At 43.7% G+C, this 15,520-nt stretch overlaps 1 long non-coding RNA gene across 1 annotated transcript; it reads right to left on the reverse strand.

Annotated features, from left to right (window-relative positions):
• Nucleotides 1–1,269: 1,269 nt before the first annotated feature.
• LOC128312926 (uncharacterized) lies at nt 1,270–12,812 on the reverse strand. The gene is made up of 4 exons (XR_008292883.1): nt 12,638–12,812; nt 7,375–7,487; nt 6,147–6,301; nt 1,270–1,429 (listed from the first exon to the last, which is right to left on the reverse strand). It is a non-coding gene; the product is annotated as an uncharacterized LOC128312926 (long non-coding RNA).
• Nucleotides 12,813–15,520: the final 2,708 nt, after the last annotated feature.

The raw sequence follows: 15,520 nt of genomic DNA on the forward strand, positions 1-15,520 counted from the left end.
AGCCCTTGGCAAGATAAGAACAGAAACTGAGAACTAGCACTTAGAAAGTTTTGTACCAATTTGACAGATTGATTTCACATTCATTGACTCTAATCATCATCATCATCATCATCATCACCCCTGGGGATTGTATTATATGTTATAGAATTTTTCTATAAATTCATTTGTATTGTGTTTTACAAACGTATCTATGATGGAATGAAGATAAATAAAAACTGGCCCTTTACCCGCGTGAGAAACACTCCCCTTGGTTGCTGAAGCAAAGTCTCTGGGGTAGATACTGGGGATCTGTGTTTTTAAACAAACCCCCTGATGGTTCCTAGGCACATGGTCGTTTGAACCTTCTGCAATGAGGCCAAAAACCCCTAGAAGTGTAGACCTTATTTTATTTTTATTTTATCCCCCCCCCCCCCATTGCTGTATCCAGAGACAGAGCCTCAGGCCTGGGTGGGTCTTCATAATAAGGCAGCTCTGCTCACTTCAAAGACACTGTCCCAGCACCGGTGGGGAGCCTTGGGCCGCCCTGACATCCACATAGGCCAGAACACGAGTCCCACACAGTCCTGCTTCTTCTTGAGACCCTTTGTGAATCCTCTAGGATACTGGGATTTTCAAGGTTTTCTCTGATCCTTCACACAGAGAATACGACTTTTCAATCTCCATCTCTTGGAGCAGACAGGCAATCTGTTAAAAAAAAAAAAAAAGGAAAAAAAAATCTCTAGACCCAAAGGAACTCTATTTTTTCTTGTCCTTGCTCAAAGCTTTTATAGAACATCTTGAGTTTTCAAAGGCAGTGCGTGTATTGATTTTTTGTCCCTGACCCCCAGGGTTCATTGCTGCTGTGTTTTGGGCTAAGGCTCCCTATAGAAATCCCAGTGGCCTCAACTCGGGAAGTCTTGGTGATTGGATGGTATTGGAAGCAGTTTCCTTATATAAACCATCACAGATGTCCTTTGTAATTTGTCATCTTCTCTTTCTGTGAGGCTCTCCTCACAGGATCTTTCTTGTGTGGCTTGAAACTTTTAAATCAGCCTTAGGGCCAGAATTTCTGCAAGGAAATGGAGGCCTTGACTCTGGCTCTGCCATAGCTTCCAGTGAAGTTGTTTTAGGTTCTAGCCCCCAACGTGACAGGCCAGTAGTCACTTAGAGACATATTGCATCATTCCTCACAAAATCCCAATATATTGCTGTATTAGTTTTCTAGGGCTGCCCAAACTTAATAGCACAGACTGAGTAGCTTAGACAACAGAAATTTATTCTCACAGTTCTGGAGGCTGGAAGTCCAAGATCAAGGTGTTGGTAGGGTTGGTTTCTCCTGAGGCCCCTCTCTTGGGCTTGTAGATGGCTGCCCTCTGGCTGTGTTTCCTCATGGCCGCTCCTCTGTACATACACATTCCTCTTGTCTCTTCTTCTTATATGGACACCAGGCCTGTTGGATTAGGTCCCCATATTAGGGCCTCATTTAACCTTCATTACCTTATTAAAGGCCATATCTCCAAATGCAGTCACATTGGGCTTAGGGCTTCAACATATGGATTTTGAGGGGACACAATTTAGTCCACAATTTAGGAATTACTAAGTTGGCCTCTGCTCATTGTCCAAATTCCTCTTGGCTTCTGTGGCTCTTGCACCTGGTGGCTGCATTCCCTACCTGTATGATCAGTGTTTGCCTCATACCCCATCACAGCCTGGAGGCTGCACCTACTGGGTAAGGGCCTGCTTGGGCTTCTCTGAGTGTTAACCAGGGTTGTCTGCCCTTAAAGCTGTGTTGGATTCTGCCTGTGGTGCCATTGCTAGCTCTCAGAAGAGTATTCTGTGGGCAGTGGTGAATTCTATCAGAGACTGCTCTCCACCCTGCTCTTCCAAAATGGTTCCAGGCTTTACGTAGAACCTGATTTTTGTGCACATGGCACCCATTCCCTTGCTCTCCCCTCCCTTGGAGATGTATCCCTCCTTCACTGCCCAAAATTTGGATGGAAAACGGGAGTTAGTCTCCTTAACCCTTGGAGCCATTGGCGTTCCTGTTCTTTCCATCCGAAGACTGGGCATCTACTTATGTCTCCTTTTCTTTTTTTTAAATTTTTTTTGTCAACGTTTATTTATTTTTGGGACAGAGAGAGACAGAGCATGAACGGGGGAGGAGCAGAGAGAGAGGGAGACACAGAATCGGAAACAGGCTCCAGGCTCCGAGCCATCAGCCCAGAGCCTGACTTGGGGCTCGAACTCACGGACCGCGAGATCGTGACCTGGCTGAAGTCGGGCGCTTAACCGACTGCGCCACCCAGGCGCCCCTATGTCTCCTTTTCTAATCTACTTATGGCAGGAACCCAGGACCATTTCTAATTTCTTTGTAATCATCAGATAAAAGACAAGAGAGGGAAAAATAGGCAGATTTCAGTCTTTAGTTACCAGGCTTATTTAGTGACCTTGGTAAGTGAAGAAACATTAAGCTTTTGTCTAGGACCATTTGTCGATCCATTGATCCGTGGACTCATTCATCAAACATTCACTGAACACCATCACTGTCCCCAGCAGTGTGCAGGAATGATTGGTAAGAGAGATGAGACACACCATCTCCACCCTCTAAAAACTTTCCGTCTGGGAATGAAAAGAGTCCAGAGAGCAGGCAATTGCAATGCCGTGTGGCAGGACCAGCAGAGTACAAACCCAGCATGCTATTTGACCCAGATTGGGACATTCAGCTTCACTGAAAAATGCAGAAGAGACTTCCCAAAGGAGGTGAAAGCTTAGTCGAATCTTGAAAGAGGAGTAAGAGTTAGCCTGGGGCAGAGGTTGGGGTAGGGAAAGAGGAGGGGGGAATGGACATTCTGAGCAGAAGTAGTAGCATCTGAAGGGTTGGAGGCATGAAGGACGTGGGGCTATGGAAGCCATGTGTAAACATTGCATGTGGTTTCTGGGAGGCCAGGAGTTAATGTCCAAGGATGGTTCTCTCTATAACCTGGAGGGTGAGGGATACACCTACTTCAGGCAAGGAGCATGTGCATGTGTATGTTGGTGTGTATGGTAAAGGGAAGGTCCCCAAATGAAAATGGCGCCCCACTGGCTCTCTTCCTACTTTTCTGACCACAAGCTCTCTAACGCTTTCTTGGTCTTCTCCTGACCGCTTTTCTCCCCTCTGCAGCTACCCACCAAATCTCAGTCCTTGGATCCCTATTCTGTACAGAATTGGATGTTTTAGAGAGTGACCCTCTCTCACAGCTTCACACTGTGCTTCTCAGCAGCTAGCAGAGACAACATCCCATAGTCTTGTCTTCCCCCAGCGCTTCAGGCTGGCATAGCCGACTACCTCCGGAACATTTCCACCCTCACCTAGTCTAGAGTGGCCATGTGTCCTGGTTTGCCTCCATGGTCCCAGTTACATGTTTTATTGTGGGGTAATTATTAACAGTGGCCCCCTCCCCTTTCACTCTCAAAAGTGTTTCAGTTTTGACAATACATTGTGTGGTCACCCTACATGTGTTCCACTAAATGCTAAAACCAACCTCTTTGTTTTCTATCCCTTCCCCTCCAAGGACCTCTTCTGATATCTTTGTTTCTGATAGAAACTAGAATTTATTGACTGTACCTTCCTCCTTGTAATTTTTCAACCCATCATCCCTCGTTCTTTGTTAATATCTTCTACATTTAACCTGCCCTTTCCACTGGCGCTGCCACAACCATGGTCCAGACTCTTACAACCTCAGATGCTCTTCCCAAATGTCTTCCGAGCAATCTATTTGAAACAGAGGCTCAACTCCTCCAGTGGCCTCTCAAGGTCTACAAAATAACATCTCTGCTTTAGTTGAACATGCACACTTGCTATATTTGGCCTGACTTTACCTTTTTAACATTCTTTGTTATTTTTTGTTACTTCCTGTTTTATTTATTATTAAATTTTAATTCCAATTTTTTAATTACTTCCTATTACTCTACTTTAGCCAGATCATTCTATCCAGTGACCTTTGAAAATGATGTGCATATTCTGACTTCCAAATCATAGCTCGTGCTGTGTTCTCCTTTGTTCAAGGCTCTCTTCTCACTTCTCTTCCATATCTTATTCAGATTTCAAGGCCTACATTGATTCATCCCCTCCAGGGAGCCAACTCTAACCCCCAAAGCCCTGAGGGGTCAGTTAGTCTGTCTCTCTTGCTCTCCTTTTCTGGGTCACTGGGATTCCTTGCCATCTAGTGCTCAGCAGAGTGTAGATGCCCATGTTCATGCTGGTTGAGCAAATGGAATATTGATTGACTTGAGGTCTTGGAAAAGACATTTCTTTTGTCCAACTCTTATTTTGCCAAAGGCGACATGCTTGCAACCAGCATAGCATGATCACCTCAAAGGCCATGGTGTAAAAGCATGATTTCCAAGCCTCAGCTGACTCGAAATTCCGCTCTGTCACCTACTAGCTGTGTGACCTTGGGCAAACTTAACCTCTTTGTGACTCAGCTCTTTCGTAAAATGGAGCTAATAATCATACCCACCTAATGGGATGGTCATCAGGATTAAATGAAATAAAGTTAAGTGCTTAGTATGGCACCTGGAATGTAGAAAGAACTCAATGCATGTTTATTATTATTGTGGCCAACTTTTTCCCTCAACCAGCAACCAGTTCTTGGTAAGAGATTCCTTATTTATCATTGGTTTTTCTCAAAGCTAGCAGGTGAAAAGACAGTAGAAATAACTGAGCTTGTAGATAGTTATTTGGGGATAACCATAATAAACTCCTTTCTTTTCTTTTTCTTTTTAAACTTTTTCTTTAATGTTATACTTATTTGCTTTCAGAGAGAGACAGACCATGAACAGAGGGACAGAGAGAGAGAGAGACACAGAATCTGAGGCAGGCTCCAGACTCTGAGCCATCAGCACAGAGCCTGACATGGGGCTTGAACCCACGAATCGTGAGGTCATGACCTGAGCCGAAGTCAGATGCTCTACCAACTGAGCCACTCAGGTGCCCCAATAAATTCTTTTCTTGATTCAGCCCCCAAATTAGCACCATGGGGAGCTCTACCTAATTCAGGTACTTCTTGAAAATAATCCAAGTGGGACTTCTTAGTGTCGCCTACACCACCCCCACCTTTTCTTAGACTGATCCCCTATTGTGTTCTTTCCTCTCTCCACTTACCTAAATTTGACCCATCCTGAGAGACCAATTGAGGTCCATCTTCGAGTACATGCCATAGAGTTTAGCCCTTATCAATTATCTTTTGCAGTAAGGAATTAAATTTTATCTTTATTTTATGGAACTCAGAGAACTTATCCCCGTGCTGAACACACAGAAGATGCTTCAGAACAATTCACTGCTTAACTGATTGTTGATCATAACCATTAGGTTATCTAGGGCAAGCTTACTGGAGAAAATACTCACCTATTCCACGTTCAAAAGAACCTCCCTCCCTGAGGTCAAATCTAAGTGCCAGTTCTGATTCTCCTATAGGCGTGATAGTCTGCTGAATTCAGGACAAAGAGGGAGGAGAGGACAGTGGGCATAGTTTTGGGTTTCTCACTAATTCAGTACCACAACTAAATATAGTGTTATTTAGCATTATGAAATAGGCCCATTTTAGAGTCATTTTAAGTAAACCTGTACATTGAAGCTTCAATATTTTATGTGGGTCACCTGGATTCTCGGTGAATATGAAAAAATGAACCAGATATCTTTTAAGCAGAGACACCTGTTGAATTTTGCTTCCTTAGTGTCCTCAGGCTCAATGTATGCCTGAAGGCCATGGTCTAATGTACAAGCCATTTGACAGGAGGATCGCACAGAGCAGGGATGTTCCTGTCTCCTCCCCTTCTCCTCCGTCACTGCTGACTTCAGCTGCCCTACTCTCTCCTGGGCTCCCTCTTGGGCTCCCATAAGTGAGGCATGGGAGAGCTCTGCGTGACCCCTGGGTCTACCCTGACTTTGTATCCTCAGGGCCTGTTTTTCTAGTCATCTTGGTGAATCTGGAGATTTCTAAAGTACTTTCTGTCCCCATCAGCTTGTGATGTTGGAAGATGCAAGACAGAGGCCTTCCTGGGGTTTCTCTCTAAGGTAAAGCAGGTAAACCTGAGCTAGGATGATAGCCCAGGCCCAGAATTGCCAAACAGGAGGCAAAGTAAGAGGTGCCGGAGCCCCGACCAGAATGCTGCCCTTCACTCACGCCAGCTTCTGGAATCCGCTCTCTAGCAGCCCAGCTCTTCAGCCAGGGCAGTGCCAGCTGCTCCTCAAGGAGAAGGGGAGGCTTCCAGATGAACAAGGCTTTTTGAAAACACCGGGGCTGACGGTGTGATAACCACTCAGAAGCCAACAGAACAGCTGCAAAATATGATAAAAATCACTTGAAAAGTTCATTGATTTTGCAGCAAAACTGCGAGTACTTCACTTTATAATAATTGTTCCCTCTCGCTCTCAAACCTTGTACTTGAGCTAGAAGGGCGTTCAGGTCAGGGCGGCATTCAGCAAACAGGCCTGGGTAGACAATGGCGTAGGGCTGAAGAGACACTTTAATCATGAGCTAATTTACAAACCAAAGCAAAACAGAGTCGGGTTTTGTCTAAGATTATTAGAAGATGTTAATTTTGTGCTTAAATTATGTCTCTCGCTCCTTTCCCTGGGCTCATAACTAGGGGGAAAAAAAAAGGAACATCAACCCAATCTCCCCCCCAATTCTTATCTTCCTAATTAAATTTTGTGACTTGGCATACACGGGTGGGTGGGTAACTTTTTTCCCTTTCTTCTTTTTCCTCTGAGGACAATGTTCTTGTTATTCAAATTCTTATTGCTTCTTGGTGTGAGCTTCTAGTACCCGGATGGAATGGCTATTAGCCACTTCTCCCTGTTTTTTTTTTTCCCCCCTCTGGGTCAGGAGAAATAATGGGAGAACTTGGTATGGAATGAGTTCCTCATAGGTCCTCCACCCAGGAGATCCCAGCGGGCTGCTGGGATCATCCCAGCGGGCTGCTGTGGCCATCACTGTCCTTCCACCCTCCTCCCCTGCTGGTCCAGGACCATAGCAGTGGTAGTCTGTGTCCTGCCCTGTCCTATCTTGCTGGTCCCGCTCTCCACCCAGTCTGGCCGGGTCCCGTGGCCAGGATTTAAAAGTACACAAGCAAACAAACCCCAAACTGGACTAACTGGCAATTATCTGCATGAGTGGAGGGCCAATCCAATATTCATTGCTACTTGGCTTTGGAATACCTTGTGTGATTTGTACAGGACAGATTTACCTGGCTGTTTCCACTTTGCTTGGGTGAATAGTGTTAGCATTTTTAATATGTCTATAGATTGCTGGTGAGGATGGCACCCGAGTAGCCTGGGGTTACCACCCCAGTATTCTGGGGTCGAAGGGAAGTCAATTTGGGTAGAAGAATCTGACAATGGTAACTTACATGTGGTGTCACTCTTCCCATCATTTCATCGCCTGGCCATTTCTTCTGGCTTATTGTTTTCATCCACTCAAAGCATCTGGGTAGACTACAGTATCTCGACTCATTTCTACTTTCTGATGGTAAGGAGATGCAATTCATGAGTTGATTTGTTTATTCTATAAATAGTTATTAAATATCTCCTACATGCCAGGCACTATGCTAGGGGCTGGGGATACAACTGTGAAGTCCTCAGGGAGCTTACGGAGCTCACACATATATACGACTGTCCTGTCCACAATCATAAGTCTGGGTGATAAGGACGTGAGTGTGATAAGAGAGCAGCAGGGCATGATGGGATCACCTGGTAGGGACACCTGATGGAGACTTCTGGTGGGGGGACTGAAGACACATTTTTTTTATGTATTTTGTTTATTTTAGAGAGAGCGAGAGAGAGAGTACATGAGTGAGCAGGGAAGAGGGGCAGAGGAAGAGAAAGAACCTTAAGCAGGCTCCATGCTCAGCATGGCGTCTGATGCTGGGCTCGATCCCACGAGACTGGGATCATGACCTGAACCAAAATCAAGAGTTGGACGCTTAAAACTGAGGGACTGGAGACATTTTTAAGAAGAGGAGAAATGTCGTCACCCGAGACCTGAAAAACAAGTAGGAGCTGGTCAGGATACTGGGGTTGGGGTGCAGGGAAGGGTGTTCTAGGCAGAGGGCCCTCCTTGTGCTGAGGCCAGCAGAGGTAAATTGGAGGAACTGGAAGGCGTCCAGTGTAGCTGGAGTAGAGTTAGAGGCTGGAGGAGAGAGAGGAGAGGCCAGAGACACAGGGAGCAGGCGTCATGAAGGCCTGCAGAAATGGTGAGGACTTTGGATTCTATCCCCACTTCTCTGGCCGCACACTCTGGGGTGGGGGGTGGGGGGGGACTGTCATTAGTGCCCCAGATGGTGAGGAATCAGACACCCCTTCAAGGGACTATTAAAAAAACTGTTTAATATTTACTTTTAGAAGATAAAGAGAAATTAATTTTCTATTAATAAAAATTGTATTTCTTTGTGTTCAAAATCAAGAGTTAGTTTTTTTTAAAGTTTATTTATTTATTTTGAGAGAGAGAGTGGGGGAGGGATGGAGAGAGAGGGAGAGAGAGAATCCCAGGCAGGCTTTGCGCTCTCAGTGCAAAGCCTGATGTGGGGCTTGATCTCATGAACTGTAAGATCCCGACCTGAGCTGAAATCAAGAGTCAGACGCTGAACCAACTGAGCCACCCAGGTACCCCGTGGGTTAGTTCTTTCCCCCTGAATGTAGTAACATAACAATTTAACATATTTGAATTAGGTTTTCTTCTGACTGCACTTATATATACCTTCAAGGTATTAATCACTCACACAAATGTGGTCAGAATCTTGTTGAAAATATTAAAAACCATTGTTTTTTACCTTCATGTTCCTGCTTTCCTGAGTTTTTTCTTCTCTCTCTCTCTCTCTTTTTGTAGGGGTGTGTCATTTTCTGAACTTGACAATTTCTTGTGAGGCTTAATAAAAGCATTCAAATGTAGATAAAATAAATCCCTTGTTTGCTAATCAGCACCATACCATAAAAAAATAAGGGAGTTTAGAAATTTCAGCAGACAGACACGGTGACTTTAGATGCCTGCCATGTGGCTGGTCTCAGGTTGATGGTGTGGCCTAACCTTCACCAAGCAGATCACATTGTGGCCATTACAAATACTCTGCGATGCTGGGTCAGCTCTTCTGGGGACCGTAAATCTATGTTGGCTCAGTTGGGACCATTTTATATTTCGTCAATGATGTCAGTCGCTCACAAAAACCTGAGTTAGCTGGCACCACATATTTGATCTGCTTGAACGATATCTCAGGGTGTCCTATAAACTGGTGCCCCAGGGAGTTTCCAGGCCATCCGGCCCCATAATTTGGTTCTGTCTGATTCCACTGAACGCTACGTGTGAGCAGAACACGAGGAGACGTGCTCATGGCCTGGGTGAGGGATGGTGACGGGCTCAACCAGAAAATCCATAGCAGGAATAGAGAGAACAAATCAATTTAAGAAACCCTAAAAAGTACACCTGACAGAACTTGGTGGTTGAATTTGGAGAATGAGGGAAGCATCAAGGACAGGACTTGGGTTTTCTGTTTGAGTGACTGGGTGGATGGTGATCCAGCTACCAAGGTAGGAGACAAAAGAAGCATCGGGGTGGGGGGAAAGATATTTAGTTCAGTCTGTACGTGAGGAGTTTCAGGTACGTGTGGCCCCTCCTGAGATGTCAAAGAAGTTGAGTGAATGGGGCCCTATCCAGGTGAGAGATACAATGTTTGGATATCATCCACATAGAGAAGGAGGTCCCAAAATTAGCTAAGATCCTACAGAAGGGGGGGAGAGTAAGTGGAGAGAAAGGTCAGGACAGAACATTGAGAAAAAACAGTTTTAAAGGAGAAATCCATGGAATAGAAACAATAAAAGACATTAAGAAAGAGCTGTTAAAGAAAATTAACCAGTTCTAAGCAGCAATCCAAATCTTTGGCTCTTGTATCTTCAAAATTTTATTTCTACTTTGTTATTTTATTCATGTATTTTACCAGAAAATATTTCAGGCACTCAAAAAGGTATGGGCTAGGATAATATAACAAACACCCATGAACTCTCTTGCTGCTCTGTGCATCCTTCCTGATCACTGTCTCCACCTTCCCTCAGTGGTATTATTATTGGTATTATTATTATTATATGGTATTATTGCCATACTTGTTTTTAAACTTTTATGACACCTCATGGTGCCATCACGCAAAAGGAAACACTCCCTTCCATTACTACCTGGGCATGATTCTCAAGTTCCAAAGAAATGATTCTCAAATTCCAATTTGCACCTACTAATTGCCTTTCAAAGAAATTACAGATGTGCTTCCAGTCATCAAACACCACTCCCATTTGGAGTGCTAACTGTACCTGGTTATAGAGTCATTGCCTCTCAGTTCCAAATCCACCCTTTTTTGCCCTGCTTTGTGGTGCTGGAGTGGGGCAGTGTTAACATTTTTCTTTGCCTGCTGGTGCAACATTACCCTTGCCAGTAGAGGGCGCTGAAATGGCACAGCAGGAGGTAGGGGCTTCCTTCTGGTTCTGGTGTATTTCTTGCTCCTGCCCTGTGGCCAGTCATCCTGTGGTGTTCACCCAGTGAGTTTCACTGGCATCATAGCAGATGGCTTCTTGGGGAGTCTCACTGGTGCCCTCTTTGCTTCCGGGCAGATAGTGTTCTGCCTTCCAGCCCCAACGTGCAGCACCCCAACATTTCCACCATCCCGTGGGCCACAGCCACATACACCCCGGTGAGGTCTGGGCTTTAGCCCTGGCATAGGTTTCCTTCCATAGTTGCTCTGTTTCTGCCCCAGAGGTAGTGACTACTCCCTGTACTCCAACCCCTTTATTCTTCAGAATTCTTTCTATCCTTTAGTGGTTAATTACCTCTTACTATTAATAATTCTTTATATTAAACTTTCCTTGTTCTCTCCACTGTGTCAGGTTTGTCTCCTCACTGGATCCTGACTAACATAATCAATGATGGAAAGAACACTGGTCTTGTGGAAACAGACTCTGACTTGGAATTTTGAGACACTGGAAAGTCATTTCGTCTTTCTGAATTTAAATTCCTCATCTATAAACTGGGGGTAGCAATTCCTTCCCTTCCGCCTACCAGCATCCCAAGAAGCATGCTGGAAATTGAATGTGACTTGTTGAGGGGGTATAAAACAGTTGAAGTCCAAGTAGGGGAAAACGGAGGGTTGGGGGAGAATGCAAGAAGAAGAGGTGAAAAAGGATCAGGGAGCAAGACTGTGATTGGCATGTCTAGCTTCATGTTACCTCGAAGCCTCTTCTGTCCATCCCTTCTGCTCCGGGGAGTGAAAAGTAAGTCTCTGGGATCAGGGAACTTGAAAAAAGAAAGTTCTTTCCTTTTATGATCTTGGAAGAGTCTAGAGAGAAATGGCTTTATTTTAAGCTTCCAGGAGCTGAGTGGCTCAGGGGCTTCGTGCCAAGAAAACCTAAGAGCTGAGGATAAACCAACTATAAGGGCTTTAGATTAAACTAAAATTTAGGGTGAACAGATAAAATTGCAGGGTCAGAAAAAGACACTAAATTCTCTGCCAGGATTTTTTAGTTTTAATTTTTGTTGCTTTGGAACAATTATCTCTTTGGGGGGACTATGTTATACTTAAGTTTATTCTTATTAATTTATTTTATTTTTAGAGAGAGAGTAGGTGAGAGAGGCAGAGGGAAAGAGAGAGAGAGAATTTTATGCAGGATCCATGCTCAGTGCAGAGCCGGACATGGGGCTTGATCCCAGGACCCTGGGATCCTGACCTGAGCTGAAACCAAGAGCCAAAGTCTCAAGTGAGCCATCAGGCACCCCTATATTTAAGTTAAAATATCAAATTTTATTGTTTTACCAAAAGAGGAATCACTGGGGTCTGTGGTCCCTCATGTGTCTCTATGGCACAGCACCTAGTGGCCCAATATCTAAATTGCAGATTTAGTTTTTGTTTTGTGGGTAAAACAGGCTTCTGGCTAAAGCCATGGTAACCATATGAGAGGTTATAGGCTCTAGTTAGCAACAATATAGCTGTGGTTTTTCCAAGAAGGTCTTGTTTTTGTGTGGTTTTATTCTTTTCAATTAGCTCAGTTTGTTAAATGTATAATAAAAACATAATTGAATTTAATATCGATTAAGAGTGTTCATAAAAATAAATATGTCCTATGTCCTGTTTTGTTTTGTCTGGAGAGCCTGGTCTTTGTAGGTGGGTATGGCAGAAGGACTCAGACTAGATATCCCCCTGTGGTCTCTTCCCCTTCCTGGTCCTTAATTTACTTACCTGTAAAATAAGAGGGGTTTGTTTGTTCAGTGACATTAACGACTTTTTAAAACCATGATCCATAGTGGAAATTACTTTTTTTTTTATCGCGTTATTTTTCTCTGTCTCAGTTTCTGCCTCTCTGTGTCTCACACACATACCTCAAATTTCCACAATGTCCAGCCTTACTAAACACAATGCATTTGGTTCCAAGCCATGCCATCCACACCACCCATTCCATTCCATCCCATCCCATCCCATCCCATCCCATTCCATCCCATCCCATCCCATCCCATCCCATCCCATCCATCCCATCCCATTCACAACAAAACTTAATAAAAACTTTGGGTTGAGAGTCCCTAATTACTGACCTACACACAGGTCTCACCCCAAAGCCCAAAATGCACTGAACGAAATACTTTCTCACCTACAGTCTATGTGTAGACTATTTGCTACTTGATGGTAAAATCCCTTCACGATGGATCCCTTCAAACTGCTCCACCAGGCATCTGCCATCAGCAAATCCATAGCCAGTGAGAACCAAGTCTGAACATAGATGGTATTTGGAATTAGTGTTGTGCTCAAAACATGGCACGTAGCGTATCTCGTTGGTCTTCTGCCTCCCTCCCTTTGCTCTGGAGGCCTGGCTCCCTGTTAGGTTGTAGAGGTTGGACCTTGCCTCCTGTGTACCAGCCCCTGGCTGCGTCCTGCTTTATTCTGGATAACGCTTCCAGGAAGCATAATGATAACACCTGTTTTTGACTCTGATGTCTGGCCTGAACATGTATCTTCATTCGTGACCTTTCTTTGGATATCCTGATTCCAACTGCTGGCCTCCCTAACTAGACTCACTGTTCTCTCTCCTATCTGTCACGTGAAGATTCCAGTAGGTCACGGTCCAGCCGGACGGACTGGGGAGTGCCTACACCTATGAGTTTATACCTCTTTTTGACTTAGAGATACACAGTGGGCGATGGGTAATTAAACTTTCAATTTGCCTATGAAAAATTCCTATGACGCGGCTGCTATTCTGTAAACAATCACTTACATATACCATGATAACTCCTGTTAAAGAATCATGCAATAATTCCATTTTAAAAATAGCCCCTCTTGGTAACATATCTTCCCTTCTCTGCCTACAACTTACTTCTCTCCCACGACTTACCTGTTTTATAAGAACACTGTTTTGTATATAGTTTCTTAAATTGAGTGTGAATTTCTTTCTTTACCCAAGGAAGTTTGTCAATATATTTTGGGGGCCTTGTGTCCCAAGGAGTATTTGGCCAGAGCTCAGGGAGGACTTCTTGACAGAGGGAGGTTGTAGAATGTTTCCTTTAAAATAATAGAAACAATCAATGAAGGGAGTTGAGGCGGGGAGGTTGTCCTGATTTGAGGGGGCAGAAGGGGGAGTTCCATGACTTCTCAAGTTCTGATCCAGCCCTGAGATTCTTGGAGGTGATTGGTCCTTTCCAGTTTTCTGTTCCTGATCCAAGGCATTGTCTGTTCCTGATCTGAGCTGTGAGTGAGAAAGTCCCAACTCTGCATCATCCTCGACACCTCAGGACCCTGCGCCTGTTGGGTGACCTGTGCACTCTGGGAATTCCAGACCAGGACCGATGGGCTCTTCCGATTTGCTTTCACTTTCCACCTTCCAGAAAAGACCTACAGCGCGTGGAGCTGATGAGCCCCTTCCAGGGATCTTCTGTCTCCATCAGCCAACTCGTTAGGGGCTTCCCAGGCATCCTCTTGCACTGAGCCTCCCTCTCACCTCATTCTGTTTGCACTTCACTGGTTATACATGGTTGACTCGACGACTCAGTTCTGCAACCAGCCATCTCATCAGAGTTCAGTTCAATTACTGAATCCCTAGGTGTGCTTCAGGGTTAGTGGGAGCCCATTCAAACCCTTTTTGAGTACAAAGTGAACCAGCAAGTGGAGAACTCTAGGTAGAGTAATAAGTGATTGGGGGATAGGATGATTTTAATTTGACATCCGTATGTCCATTGCAAAGAGGAATTGGATCAAGAACTTATTTGCTGGGCTTGTGTCTGTTTTAATGCAATCAGCTCTTGAATAGTCTGAGACACATGGGAGTCTCCAGATTCATAAACATGAAAATATTTGTAAGATTCTTGGTTTTGTCCTGAACCACACTCCTATCTTGTGACTTTTCAACTTTTATGGACACTTTATCTCTTACTTGATAGAGATATTTTAATAATAGTAAGTGTACTTCCTGAAACCATTCTACAAATTGTTTCTATTTCTTTATATGTATATAATTCACATATTTCTATGTAGAGAACTTGTTCTTGGTGTAGGGTTGGGCCACCACAGAATTGAACTTTTACTCTTCAGTTCATTCCAAGCTTTTTTTTTCTACTAAGGTTCATAACTTCCCTTTTAATTTTTAGTCATTTAAAAATTCCTGAACAATACATCAGTTATTCTTGTTAAGCATTCAAGTAGAATGGATAAAGGCAAAGTTCCCCTCTACTACTACCCCAAATCCATTTTTCTGGGCAGAGGTGGCCACTGTTAAAAATTGGGAGCACATCTTTTTTAATTTTAATTTTGATTCCAGTCAGTTACCATACAGTGTCCTATTAGTTTCAGGTACAATATAGTGATTCAACACTTCCATATATCACCCTATGCCCATCATGACAAGTGGGAGTGTGTCTTTTCAGCATTTCCCCCCAGGCATTATTGGAATGGTACAGATTCTGGAGCCCATCTTCTTGGCTTTGAATTCTAGTCCTGTCATTAGCGACTGAGCGACCTAGTAACTGGGCAAGCTGGTTACCTCTATGTTCGATTTATTCCCCCATAAAAATGAGGACAATAATAGTACCTACTCCATAGGGCTCTCTTGAGGATTAAAAGAGTAATTTGTGTAAGGCACTTACAATAATGTCTGATTATACAGTAAGCACTCAAAAGTGTTTCATGTATGTATACATACTCCAGAAAATTATGTTTTACATACATGGTACCATACTACACAGATATTTCTATGACTTGCTTTTTTTAAAAAAAACTCTTTCCATGTTAGCACAATTAGATATAACCCCACTTTTTTAAACCACTGCATCATTTTTCATTGTGTGTACACGACATAATTTAGCCGCCTCATATTTATGGATATTCATATTTCTTTCAAATTGTTGCTACTGTTAAAGTTGTAATGAATTTCCTTACAATTGCATGTGAATTTATGATGATCTCATTGCCTGCTTTTACCTGCATACATGAGTGTTTCTCCAGAGTAGATACTAAGATGCGGAATTACTTGGTTTAGGATATATGT

This window comes from Acinonyx jubatus, chromosome E4 (assembly GCF_027475565.1).
Source record: "Acinonyx jubatus isolate Ajub_Pintada_27869175 chromosome E4, VMU_Ajub_asm_v1.0, whole genome shotgun sequence".
NCBI lineage: Eukaryota > Metazoa > Chordata > Mammalia > Carnivora > Felidae > Acinonyx > Acinonyx jubatus.